This window comes from Elephantulus edwardii, unplaced genomic scaffold, assembly GCF_000299155.1.
Source record: "Elephantulus edwardii isolate Elephantulus edwardi_28Jun2011 unplaced genomic scaffold, EleEdw1.0 scaffold00090, whole genome shotgun sequence".
In the NCBI taxonomy this organism is placed as follows: Eukaryota; Metazoa; Chordata; class Mammalia; order Macroscelidea; family Macroscelididae; genus Elephantulus; species Elephantulus edwardii.
The window spans coordinates 10,508,716-10,520,788 of record NW_006399840.1 but is presented as its reverse complement, the minus strand read 5'-3'; positions in this window follow the sequence as shown (position 1 = coordinate 10,520,788).

Sequence of the window (12,073 nt, the reverse complement as noted above, 5' to 3'; positions counted from 1 at the left end):
TGCTTCCTGGTACGAATATAGGTCTCATATAAGCACAATCAAGTGTTTTTGAGATTTCCATTTACTTTGAGGTAGCCAAAATTTGTTATGACCCACAGAATCAAATGCCTTTGCATAGCCAGTGAAACAAAGGTAAACATTCCTCTGGCACTCTTTGGTTTTTGCCAAGATCCATCTGACATTGACACATCTTTAGTGCCATGACTTCTTCTAAACCCAGCTTGTATTTCTGGTAGTTTTCTGTCAATGTCCTGTCCCAGTCATTTCTGGATAATTTTCAGCAGAATTTTGCTAGTGTGTTCAATAATTTCCACATTCTGTCGGTTGGTTTTGTTTTTTTTTTTTAGGTTTTTTTTTTTAGATGGAAATATATAGATTTCTTCCAGTCATTTGGCCAGGTAGTTGTCCTCCAGATTTCTTGGTTCAACTTGGTGAGCACATCCAGGGCAGCATCTGTTTGTTGAAATATGTAAATTTGTTTTCATCAAATCCCTGATGCTTTATTCTTTGCCAAGTCCTTCAGAGCAGCCTGAATTTCCTCCTTCATCACCATTGTCTCTTGACCATATGCTGTTTCTTGAAATTCTTCTGTTCAGCAGTTCTTTTTGGTACAGTGACTCTATCTACTCCTTCCTTCTTCTTTTAATGCTTCCTGAATCATTCAATATTCTGCCTATAGCATCCTTAAACATTGCAACATGTAGCTTGAACTTGTTCTTCAGTTACTTAAACTTAAGAAATCTGAACAAGTTCACCCTTTTTGATTTTCTGACTGAGCTCCTTGGACATAATATAGTACAATACTATAATACATTAATACAATAATATGATAATTAATAGAATGTGTATCCTTTGCAATCACTTTTTATGCATCAGAGAGCTGACCAATGACTAAGGAGGATAGAAGGAGAACTGATGCCTTTGATCTGTGGTGCTGGAGAAGAGTACTGAGAGTACCATGGACTGCTAGGAAAACAAACAGATTTGTCCTGGAAAGGGTTAAACCGGGTGGCTCCTTGGAAGCAAGGTTTCTGAGGCTCCGTCTAACATACTTTGGACATGTTGTAAGGAGGCACTGGTCCTTGGAGAGGGGCATCATGCTTGGTAGAGTGGAGGGACAGTGCAGGAGGGAAAGGCCCTCTATGAGGTGGATTGATTCAGTGACTGGGATAATCGGGATGGGTGTATCAGAGATGGTGTGATTGGCCCAGGACAGAGCGGAGTCTAGGGCTGTTGTACATAGGGTCGCTTTGAGTCGCAAGCAACTCAATGGCACATAACAACAACAACAACAACAACATGTATTCTTTATCCATATATGTATATATGTATATATCTATATCTATATCTATATATCTTATATATATCATATATATATATATATACATATCTGGATGAAATAACTTCTTTATCCATTAGAATTGAAACACTTGGGCAACAACATAACACATTTAGAAAATCAGACATCTAGGCTGCTTAGTTTAGTTGATGATGTTGTTGTTTATTGCCATCGAGTCGAGCATGACTCATAATGACTCTATGAATAGAAGACCTAATGCCTTTCCATTACTATCATCTTTTCTCCACGTTCATAGAGTTTTCAGAGACATGTGGTTTAGGAAGTGGATGCCACTCCTGCTTCTAAACCTGTTTTACAACTGGGAGCTCCACCAAACACTGTTCACTTTGGGAAGTGATTCTGGTATTTGATGCCCCAATGACACAAGTTTCAGCATCACAGCAACCCATGTTACTTCGTACTGCACATTGACAGAGAGTGATGTACAAAGCGGAAGAGTGTTCCTCCAGATATAACAGCACTAGTTTCACTTAGTAGTAGTTAAGTGCCATGAAGTCGAATACGACTGACTGAGAGTAGGATGTTCTATGACTAACATCATTTCTGTACAGAACTCCGTTCTATAAATACCATCATTTCTGTACATTTAAAGAGTTTAGAGAGTTTGTAGAGTTTCCAGAGGCATCTAGTTTTGCAAAGTAGATGCCACTTTTGCTTCTCAGCATAAATCAATCTGGAAGCTCACCCAAACACTGTAAACAATATGGTATTTGACAAGACTATGAAATAGTGTGTGGTGTCACCGCAACACCAAGTTTTTCAGTTCAACAAGTAGACAAAAGATTGCTATGTCATTCAAGAAATACTCATTTTAAAATTAATAAAGCATGACCCCAAAAGCTTCCCTTTCCTTGCACATCCAGACTAGCATCCACAAGCAGCAAAAAGCCACTCTTCTTCCAGACTTCCAGAGTGGAGTCTTCCAGGCCTCTGTTGGCAGTCTCATCCCTACCCTGTGTGGTTTTAAGCCAATGCCTTTGAGCAGACTTAAACCCTAGGCAAAGGCTCAGGGTCACCCACTCTAGGGGAGAAAAGAGCATTAATACACATCAAACATGACCCACTACCAGAGTGGAGTATTCCAGGCATCTAGTGTTTTCTAATTCAAATGTCATTGACTTTACATTGTACAGTTAAGATCAATTTAGAGAGCTCTGTTGGCCTAGTGATAAGACGCTAAAGTGTGTCACAAAGGCATGTGGTTTGGATCCACCAAGTGATCTGCAGGAAAAGGATGGGCAATTGCCTCTGAAAACCCACTAGAAAATGAGCTGTGGGTTGAATCTGACTTGACCACACACAATAACAACAACCACGAAGCTCAACTTATGTGGAAGTAGACTTTGTTACATAATCAGAATATTATCTTTTACCCTAGCCAAGTAGCTAAAAGATGCCATCATACTATAGAGGATAATGCAATCTATCACATCTAGCCAACAAAGTATGTTAAAGTTCACATCCTAGTTATAGAAGCTGATTAAACTGTGACCATGAAGAGCAACATATTTTAAAAATAAGCACTGAATGGTTTAGGTCCTATATTTTACTCAGGAGCAACTGGAAGGATTGATGACAAGATCAAACAATTGGGTGGAACTTTTCTTTTCAAACCATTTGGCCTCATTTTTCGTAGGCAGCATTTGAAGCTAATGTTTCCTGAGAGCTCTTTTTTCCCTTACACTTTCATGAGAGGTAAACAAATTTTTACTATTGTTTCACTCTGATTCAAACATAATCTACATCTTTATGATGCCTAAAGTTATACTTAATTTTGGCCTTGAATTTTCATCAGAATCCCAACCTTAGAATTTCAAAATGTAAGACATTTTCTCTTAAATGTATATAGTTCCTATAAAATAAATACATTTCAGACTAAATAAACTTCCCTCCTAAATCAGGCCCTCTTTCAGGATTTAAATGGCATCAAAATTCTCTTATATTATAATAAATGGTTGGGAGCTGGGAGTTTCTTGTCTAAAGCAATTAGAACCCAGAAATTGCATGTTTAAAGTATTAGGACTTACTTCCTAAAAGGGAGGAGGACTTAAAGCATTTGTTGCAGAAGATTGAAGATTATAGCCTTCAATATGAATTGCATCTCAGTGTAAAGAAACAAAAATTCTTAACACTGGTGAAGTAGGCAACATTATGATAAATGGAAAAAAGATTTAAACTGTTAACAACTTCACTTACTTGAATCTACAATTAACACTCTTGGTTCCAACAGTCAAGAAATCAACAGTCAAGAGACATATTGCACTAGGAAAGTCTGCAATTAGAGATTTTTCCAAATTATTAACGAGTAATAATGTCAGTTTGAGGACTAAGGGGACTCTGACTCAGGCCATGGTCTTTCTGATCACTTGCTCTGCATCTGAGAGCTCAAAAATGATTAAGAATGACATAAGAAGAATTGATGTCTTTGAGATGCTGTATTGGAGAAAACAATTTTACGTATTGTCAGAAGAACAAATACATCTTGGAGAAAGTACAGCCAGAGTGCTCCTTGGAGGTAAAGGTGATAAAGCTTAGTCTCACATACTTCGTAAATGTTACTAGGAGGATGAGTCCTTGGACAGGGACATCATGCTTGAGAAGGTGGAGAGCTGGCAAAGGAGAGGAAGACCCTCAACTAGGTAAACTGACACAGCCACTGTTGTGTTGGGCTCAAATGTGTCAGGAAGCATGAGGATGGCACAGGATAGGACAAGGTTGGGATCTGTTGGTCATAGCGTCACTATGGGTCATACTCAACCCTATGGCACCTAATATTAACAACAACAAAAATTCTCTTAATAAACAGAATCCTCCATTAAAAATTCTTGCCAATGTCACCAGAGAGAGGCCTTCTTTTATTCACCCAATCACATTCCCGAAGAAGGGGAATGAGAGAGAGAGAGAGAGAGGTTTTATTAGTCTCACACACAGTAATGTTCATTTAAGTAGGGATTTTTATTTTTTATTGAGCAAGCAAGGATAGGGCTTCTATTTTAGGTTAGGGTTTCTGATTAAACAAATTAGAGAGCTCTGGTGGTAGCTCGTGGGGTGTCGTGTTGCTAACACAAAGACAGTGTCTCTAGTGGTTCTAATCCATCAAATGCTTTGCAGAAGAAAGATGGGCAATCTCCTCACGTGCAATTTATAGCCTTAGTAAATCTGCTGGAGGGCCAGCTATGATTCCATGGCTGTGCGCATAAGAATTCAATAAATCAAGAATCCTGATGGCATAGTGCATAGCACATTTGGTTGCTAATTAACATGTCATAGTTGGAATCCACCAAATACTCCCTGAGAAAAAGATCGACAGCCTTGGAAACCCAATGGAAGATCCCCAAAAGTCAGAAATGACTAGAGAGCAGTAGATTTGGTTTGAATTTTTAGTTGTTACATGTTTAGTTCATTAAACAGATAGAAGTCAGTTGTGTTCAGTAGTAGAACTCTCCTTTTTCCACAAAAGAGACCTCAGGTTAATTTCCAGGTAAAGCTCGTCATGTGTAGCCGCCATTTATCTGCCAGTGGAGGCTCATGTGTTGCTTTGATGGTGAAGAGGTTTCAGCAAAGCTTTCAGAATAAAATGAAAAGCAGGCTTGGGGATCACATTTCTAGTCAGTCAATGAAAGTTCACAAGTGTTCAGCTCCAATCATGGGGATGGGGTCACCATGAGTAGGAGGGGATCTCAACAGCAGCTAACAATCAAACTGATATTGACCTGAAATCCAATCACAGGTGGAGACATATGATACTTTATTTACTAGATGTCCCCATAAAAATATTGAATATATATGCTGAGTGGGGAGAAATAAGTGTTGCACTATTTATGTTTAAAAGCACCTTGACTACTTAAAACAGTGTCATCAAAACTTGTAAGTGATCTCAAACAGGCACTGTGTTTATATATGTAACATCCTCACTAAAGCTTACAGCCCTAGAAGGAGCCACAAAACGATATTAATAATCATCTATCCATAAATTTCAGTGGTTTCCTGGTGCTGACAGATGAATAAATGTGTACACTGGGTGGCCTCTGCAGGTTGGCAGTAGCTGTATATGATCTCATGCAACAAAGATAGAACATTCCGCAGTCCTCCTGGCAGAAAATGAAGAGTACAAGGGGAGGTTAAACTTCGAAGCAATATTTTCTCCTAAAAGCCTTCTGAGAGTACTACTTATCAACTTCTAAAAGTATATATATTTTTTTTTTCTCATATCCTAAATGTATTTATTCCTATGTTCCTATGTGAAATTATATATACACATAATATCCTAAATGTATCTATTCTTATGCAAAACTTGCTATGCACTTAAAGTGTCTGTTATTGTCAAACAAGAATATTCTAGATTCTAAGTGTCTGACACCAACCATGAAATATATAAACATAAGTTAAAGTGGTTAAAAGTGAGTGAATGATTTCTTAAACCAAATTAAAATTCCGACCTAATGGTTTTAGACAACACTCTCTCACTTGTATTACTTTTTACTCTTACTAATATTAAGAGAGAGGGTCTTGCCAAATGTAAGAATTTTGGTCCCAGTGATCTGATTAGAAGTGGTTCCCTTTAATGGAAGCTGCATTATCAAGGGCATAGTTGTCATTCTATATAATTCCTTAATTTAGTTTAGAGGAGAGGAAACACTGACATCAACTTTGGACCAGTACCCAAACAGGAAGAGCATGATCAAATTATTAAGGAGCTTTCATCCAGTCTTTAGCACCATATTTCTTGAAGTTTATTATATTGAAACCAGGTTAATAAGAAAGAAAAATAGCTTTCAATTTTATTTAGAACTGAAATGAAGCACTAGCTATCTGGAAATTCACATTCAAAAGAACTCTGAGCTCAAGGCTTAAAAATGGCATTTGAGATTGGCAATGTCATCAGTTGAAACAACTCAGTCACTCTCTGCCTTTGAGCTGGTTGTGACTCATCGTAACCCTCCATAAGGTTTCTGGGACTGTAAATTGGGATGGGAGGAGACAGCACATGTCTCTCCTGGTGGAGCAGCTAGCTGGTGGGTTGGAACTCACTGTCAGAGATATACAGCCTTTGTTCAAGAAGAACAACTCTCTATGGATTGTACTACCAGATCCCTCACTTAAAAGGTTGTTGTTGTTGTTGTTGTTATGTGCCGTAGAGTCTCCTGCGACTCATAGCGACCCTAAACTCCGCTCTGTCCTGTGCCAATCTGACACTCCCATCCCGATTATCCCAGTCACTGAATCAATCCACCTCATAGAGGGCCTTCCGCTCCTGCGCTGTCCCTCCACCCTCCCAAGCATGATGTCCCTCTCCAAGGACCGGTCTCTCCTCACAACATGTCCAAAGTATGTTAGACGGAGCCTCAGACTCCTTGCCTCCAAGGAGCCACCCGGTTAAACCCTTTCCAGGACAAATCTGTTTGTTTTCCTAGCAGTCCATGGTATTTTCAATACTCTTCTCCAGCACCACAGCTCAAAGGCATCAATTCTCCTTCTATCATCTCTAGTCCTTGTTCAGCTATCTGATGCATAGCAAGTGGTTGCAAAATCCATGGCCAGATTAGGTGCACCTTGGTCTCCATAGTGACATTATTGCTCTTCGATACTTTGGAGAATTCTCTGACAGCTGACTTTCTCAATGCAATATGTCTTAATTTCATGGCTGCTGGTGCCAAGAGGGTAGATTGTGGAGCCACGCAAACTAACAATCTCAATCTCTTCCCCATCTATCATGATGCTGCCAATTGACCCAGTGGTGTGAATCTTTGTTTTCTTGATATTGAGCCTCAGTCCATACTGAAGGCTGTAGTTCTTGACCTTCGGCAGCAAGCGCTTCAGGTCCTCCTCATTTTTAGCAAGCAGAGTAGTGGAGCATATTCTGGAAAAAAATTGTAGTCTGTGTGAGAAGTTAGAATAAATTTGTTAGAGATTTTGGTATATACTATCTAACTTCAAATCATAAAAGAACATTACCATCTACAATAAAGTTTCTCATTTTGAGGTAAAATAAAAGGAAAAAAGACGCAATGAAAGCACCTCTTTTTCATAAAGTAATATATTCAATACCCCTACTGATACGTCATCTTAATCCGTGACAAAGTTTGCCCCTGCCAAGGACTTTATATAAATAGTTTGACTTTAAACATATAAAAAAAACCCAACATTGAAATTGGTTATTATTCTCTACAGTTACAGAGTTCAAAATTTTAATCTAGATATATTTGAACTAGCAGTCTTTGTCAGAATGAAACATATCAAAAGGATCTGTACCCTATATTTGAAACCAATTGGTTGCCCTGGAAGGTTAGGTATATGATCAGTTATTGTCCTATCAGCAATCAGCATCTTTGCCACAGATGAGGAGAAAATCGCCCAAGACAGAGATGAAAGCTGTGTAGTCAGGAGAAAAAAGCCTTCTTGATTATGCTGTGGACTTTCTGAAGCCTTTAATTCTCCCTCTAGCCCATCCTCAAGCTGGCATGTGGAACATCCTGTAGATGGATGGTGATACTCATCAGTAGAAGCACACACATATATCTTGTGGGGTGATTTTTTTATTTGCCAGCGAAAGAGGAGCAGGGAGATTTATTTGGAAGGATGGTAATGAAGGTAGGGAGGCATAGTGAGGTTGCAGTTTCTCTTCCCAGTGTGTTATTCTCACTTTTCCTCTTTTAGATGTTGAGTCGCTCTCTTTATTTTCAGTTACAGCTTCTGAAATGGTAGAATGATTTGGTTAGAATCAGTGGCTTGGGGGAGGATTGGAATGAAAATATGAGAACAGACTTTCAGTATGTGAGACTTACTGAAATAGAGTATTTTAATTGTACTGTATATCTCTATTTCACACACAATTACTTATACATAATTATTTGAAATAATTTCTTCATCTAGATGAAGTTTCATGTTCCTTTCCTTCTTTCCTTTTGTTCTGCCTTGTAAGAATTTAATAATTCACTACACTGGGGGTGGAGAAAAAAATAACTTTTCTCCTCCATAACAGTGACACAAGGACATAAACTGATACAAGCTGGGCCTTAGTAAATACAGCAAAAGAGATTGCCATCATCATCTTATCTGAACCAAAGGATGAAACAATTCACTATGAGGAAGAGATAAATTAGTATATTCTTGGTTTCTTGAATACTGTTTTATGCCATGAAAGAGCACAACTTTTGTAGATATGTAGCTATGATCAATTATTGTTCCATCAGCAATCAGCATCTTTGCCACAGAATGAAGGAATGTTCAGAGTGGTTATACCATTTTACAATCCTACCAGGAGCATATGAAATTTTCAATCTCTACACATCCTCTCTAACATTTATTGCTTATTGTTCTGTTAAATTTTGCCACTGTTATTGGAGTGATATGATACTTCATTGTGGTGTTGATTTGCATCTCTCTTATTACCAATGATTTTAAGTATTTCTTCATGTGTCTGTTGGCCATCTGAATGTCTTCCTTTGTGAAAAGTTTTTCTATGTCTTTTGTTATTGGGTTATCAGTCTTTTCCTTGTGAAGGTCCTGTAGTGATCTGTAAATGTTCATTATGAGACCCTTATCTGAGATGTCATTGCCAAATGTTTTCCTCAATCTTGCCTTATTGAAAAAAGCTTGTGAAGAATACGAAGACTTAATTTTTAGAAGGTCTAATGCATTAATTTGTTTCTCTCCTGGTTATGCATTTCTGGTTATTTTCACAATCTTATTCATATCACAGATTAAGGTTTTTAAGTTTGATCTCATTTTGCCTCTTATGAGCTTTATGGTTTTGGGCTTTACCCCTTTGATCTCTGAATGAACCACCTTGAGTAGTGTATGTTGTGACTTGTGGATTCTACTTTAGCTTTCTGCAGGTAGATGTCCAGTTTTGCCAGTATCATTTGTTGAAGAGGGTGTCATTTTCCCACTTGATAGGCTTTGTTTCCTTGTTAAACACCAGATGGCTGTAGATAAATAGGTTAATTTCTAGATTCTCGATTCTGTTCCTTTGGTCTATGTGTCTGTCATTGTACCACTATCATGCTGTTTTGGTTGTTATAACTGTGTAGTAGGTTTTGAGATCAAGGAGTGCTATGCCTCCAACCTCATTTTTTATTTACAGAAGTACTTTGCTTACTTGGCATCTTTCCTTTCCAAATAAAGTTGCCAAGTGCCTTTTCTATTTCTTTTAACAAAGAGTTTGGTATTTTTATTGGGATTACATTAAACATGTAAACTCCTTTTGATAATATATATTGAATATATTCCCATTTAGTTAGTTCTCTTATTGTTTATTGTTGGGTTTTTTAAATAATACTTACTATTTTTTTATTGTTGAACATTTTCTTCCCCCTCCCTCCTCTTACCTCAACCCAGCCTGCAATATACCTCTTGTTCCAGATTGTTGTCATACATATAATGCCTAACCGTATAGCTAAATCATATATTCCTTTAGGCAGTTTTTCTGCTCATCTTTCTAACACAGTGTTCATCATATATCCACTATAATGGGAAAATCTGTAGTTAGGGACATCTCCAAATATTGAGGAGTAATAATGTCAGTTTGAGAGCTAAGGTGAGTCTGCTTCAGGTCATAGTCTTTCCGATTACTTACTACGCATCTGATGGCTGCACAACAAATAAGGATGGCAGAAAAAGAATTGACGTCTGTGAGCTGTGGTATTGGAAAAGAGCATGGAACATCCCATGAACAGTTAAGAGAACAGATATGTCCTGGAAAGGATGCAGCTGGAGTGCTCTTTGGTATTGTTCACTTAGTCCAGTGACCAGGTTCCCCAAATGATGAAGTTTTCTTCCAGGAGAGCAGCAAGCAACTTCCTCCCTGAACCTTATGCACAATCTCTGGGAAGAAGTCTCTCACCTGAGTGTGATCCAACTCTACTAAAGTCTATTATTTTATTGGTGGTCAGAGGCATAGACCTGGCAACCAGATTCCACAACTGTTGCAGTTTCTCTCCCTGGGAGTCTAGAAAATCTCATCTAGTGTGATTTACAGCTTCTGAAAACCTGCTGGAGGATGAGTTTATGAATAGGTTCCATTTCAATGGCACATAGAAGCAGTAGCAAAATCAAAGGGGAAATTGTTGGCAATTTCTATCCTTCCTCCATCTATTATTATTCTGCCCGTTGGCCCAGTTGTAAGAATTTTGTTTTCTTGATGTTGAGATGTAATTCATACCGAAGGCTGTAGTCTCTGATCTACTCCAGCAAGGGTTTCAAATTTTCCTCACTTTCAGCAAGCAAGATTGTGCATAATGCAGGTATTTGATGCATCTTGCTTTGATCCTGGTGCCAGATTGAACAGGTATAGTGAAAGGCTATAACTCTAATGCACAACTTTCCTGATTTTAAACCATGTAGAATTCCCTTTTTTCCTCTTCAAATACCAGCCTCTAAGTTTGTATATGACTTCTGTGAGTATAATTGAGTGTTCTGAAATATCAGTTCTTAATGTTAGTAATAATTTTTTATAATTCACACAGTTAGATACCTTTGCATAATAAATAAAACAGAGGTAAATAAATATTTATATTCTATCTCTAGCTTTCAACCAAGATCTGTCTGACATCAGTAATGATATCCCTCATGCCGCGGCTTCGTCTGAATCCAGGTAAAATTTCTGGACGTTCCCTTTTGGTGTACTGTTCCAGGTACCCTTTAATCATCTCCAGCAAGATTTTACTTCTTTGTGTTATTTTACTGCTTGGCAATATCCACATTCCATTGTATCGAATTTCTTTGAAAAGGGCACAAATATGGATGTCTTCCAGTAAGTTGGCCAGATAGCTGTCTTCTGATTTTCTTGATATATTCCAGTTTGCACAGTCAATGCTGCATCAATTCCTGGAGCTTTGTTTTTCACCAATATTTTCAGCACGATCTCGATTCTTTCTTCAACATTGTTAGTTCTTGATCATACACTGCCCCCATAGTGATTGAGTACTAGTTAATTCTTTCTGATACAACGACTCTGAACCTACCTTCCATCTTCTTTTGGTGATATTCAGTGTTGAGCTGTAAAATGAAAAGCAGACAATTCAAATCCAACAGCTAATCTGCAGGAGAAAGATGAGGTAATCTTTCGTGTCAGTGTGGACTCATAGTGATAACTCACTTGAGTTTCCAAGGCTGCAAAGTCTTATGGGAGGTTACTGCCTCCTTCTCTCCCACAGAGGAATTGGTTTATTTGAGCCACTAATCTTTTATTAATTAGCTTTTTTTTAAGGTTACATACTATACCAACAGAACACTTAATTTTTTGATAGATGAGCAAAGATTGCATAGAAGAGATATAAAGAATAATTTTACATTGGTACTTATTTTCTCTTGCAGCTATTTAGAGCATAGAAAACAACAAAGCTCAATGCCTGAAATACGAGCAAATACATGGAGCAAACACAATAGGAATCAGCTTCCTTCACTAGGACAGCAAGCCTTCCAACCACCAGGTGGTTGAGTGTGGGTGTCTTTGACTGTCCAGGCCATCCCAACCACTAATACCAGAAGGATTCCCTGTGCGCCCGCCCATCAAATCACAAGAAATAATAACTGTCATCCAAGCAGATAAATGCACACCCATGTTTATTGCAGCTTTGTTCATAATAGCAAGGAGTTGTAAACAACCTAAGTGTCCATCAACAAACAAATGGATAGAGAAGCTGTGGTATATTCACACAATGGAATACTATGCTGCATTGAAAAACAAGGAACTTATGCAATATTATTCAA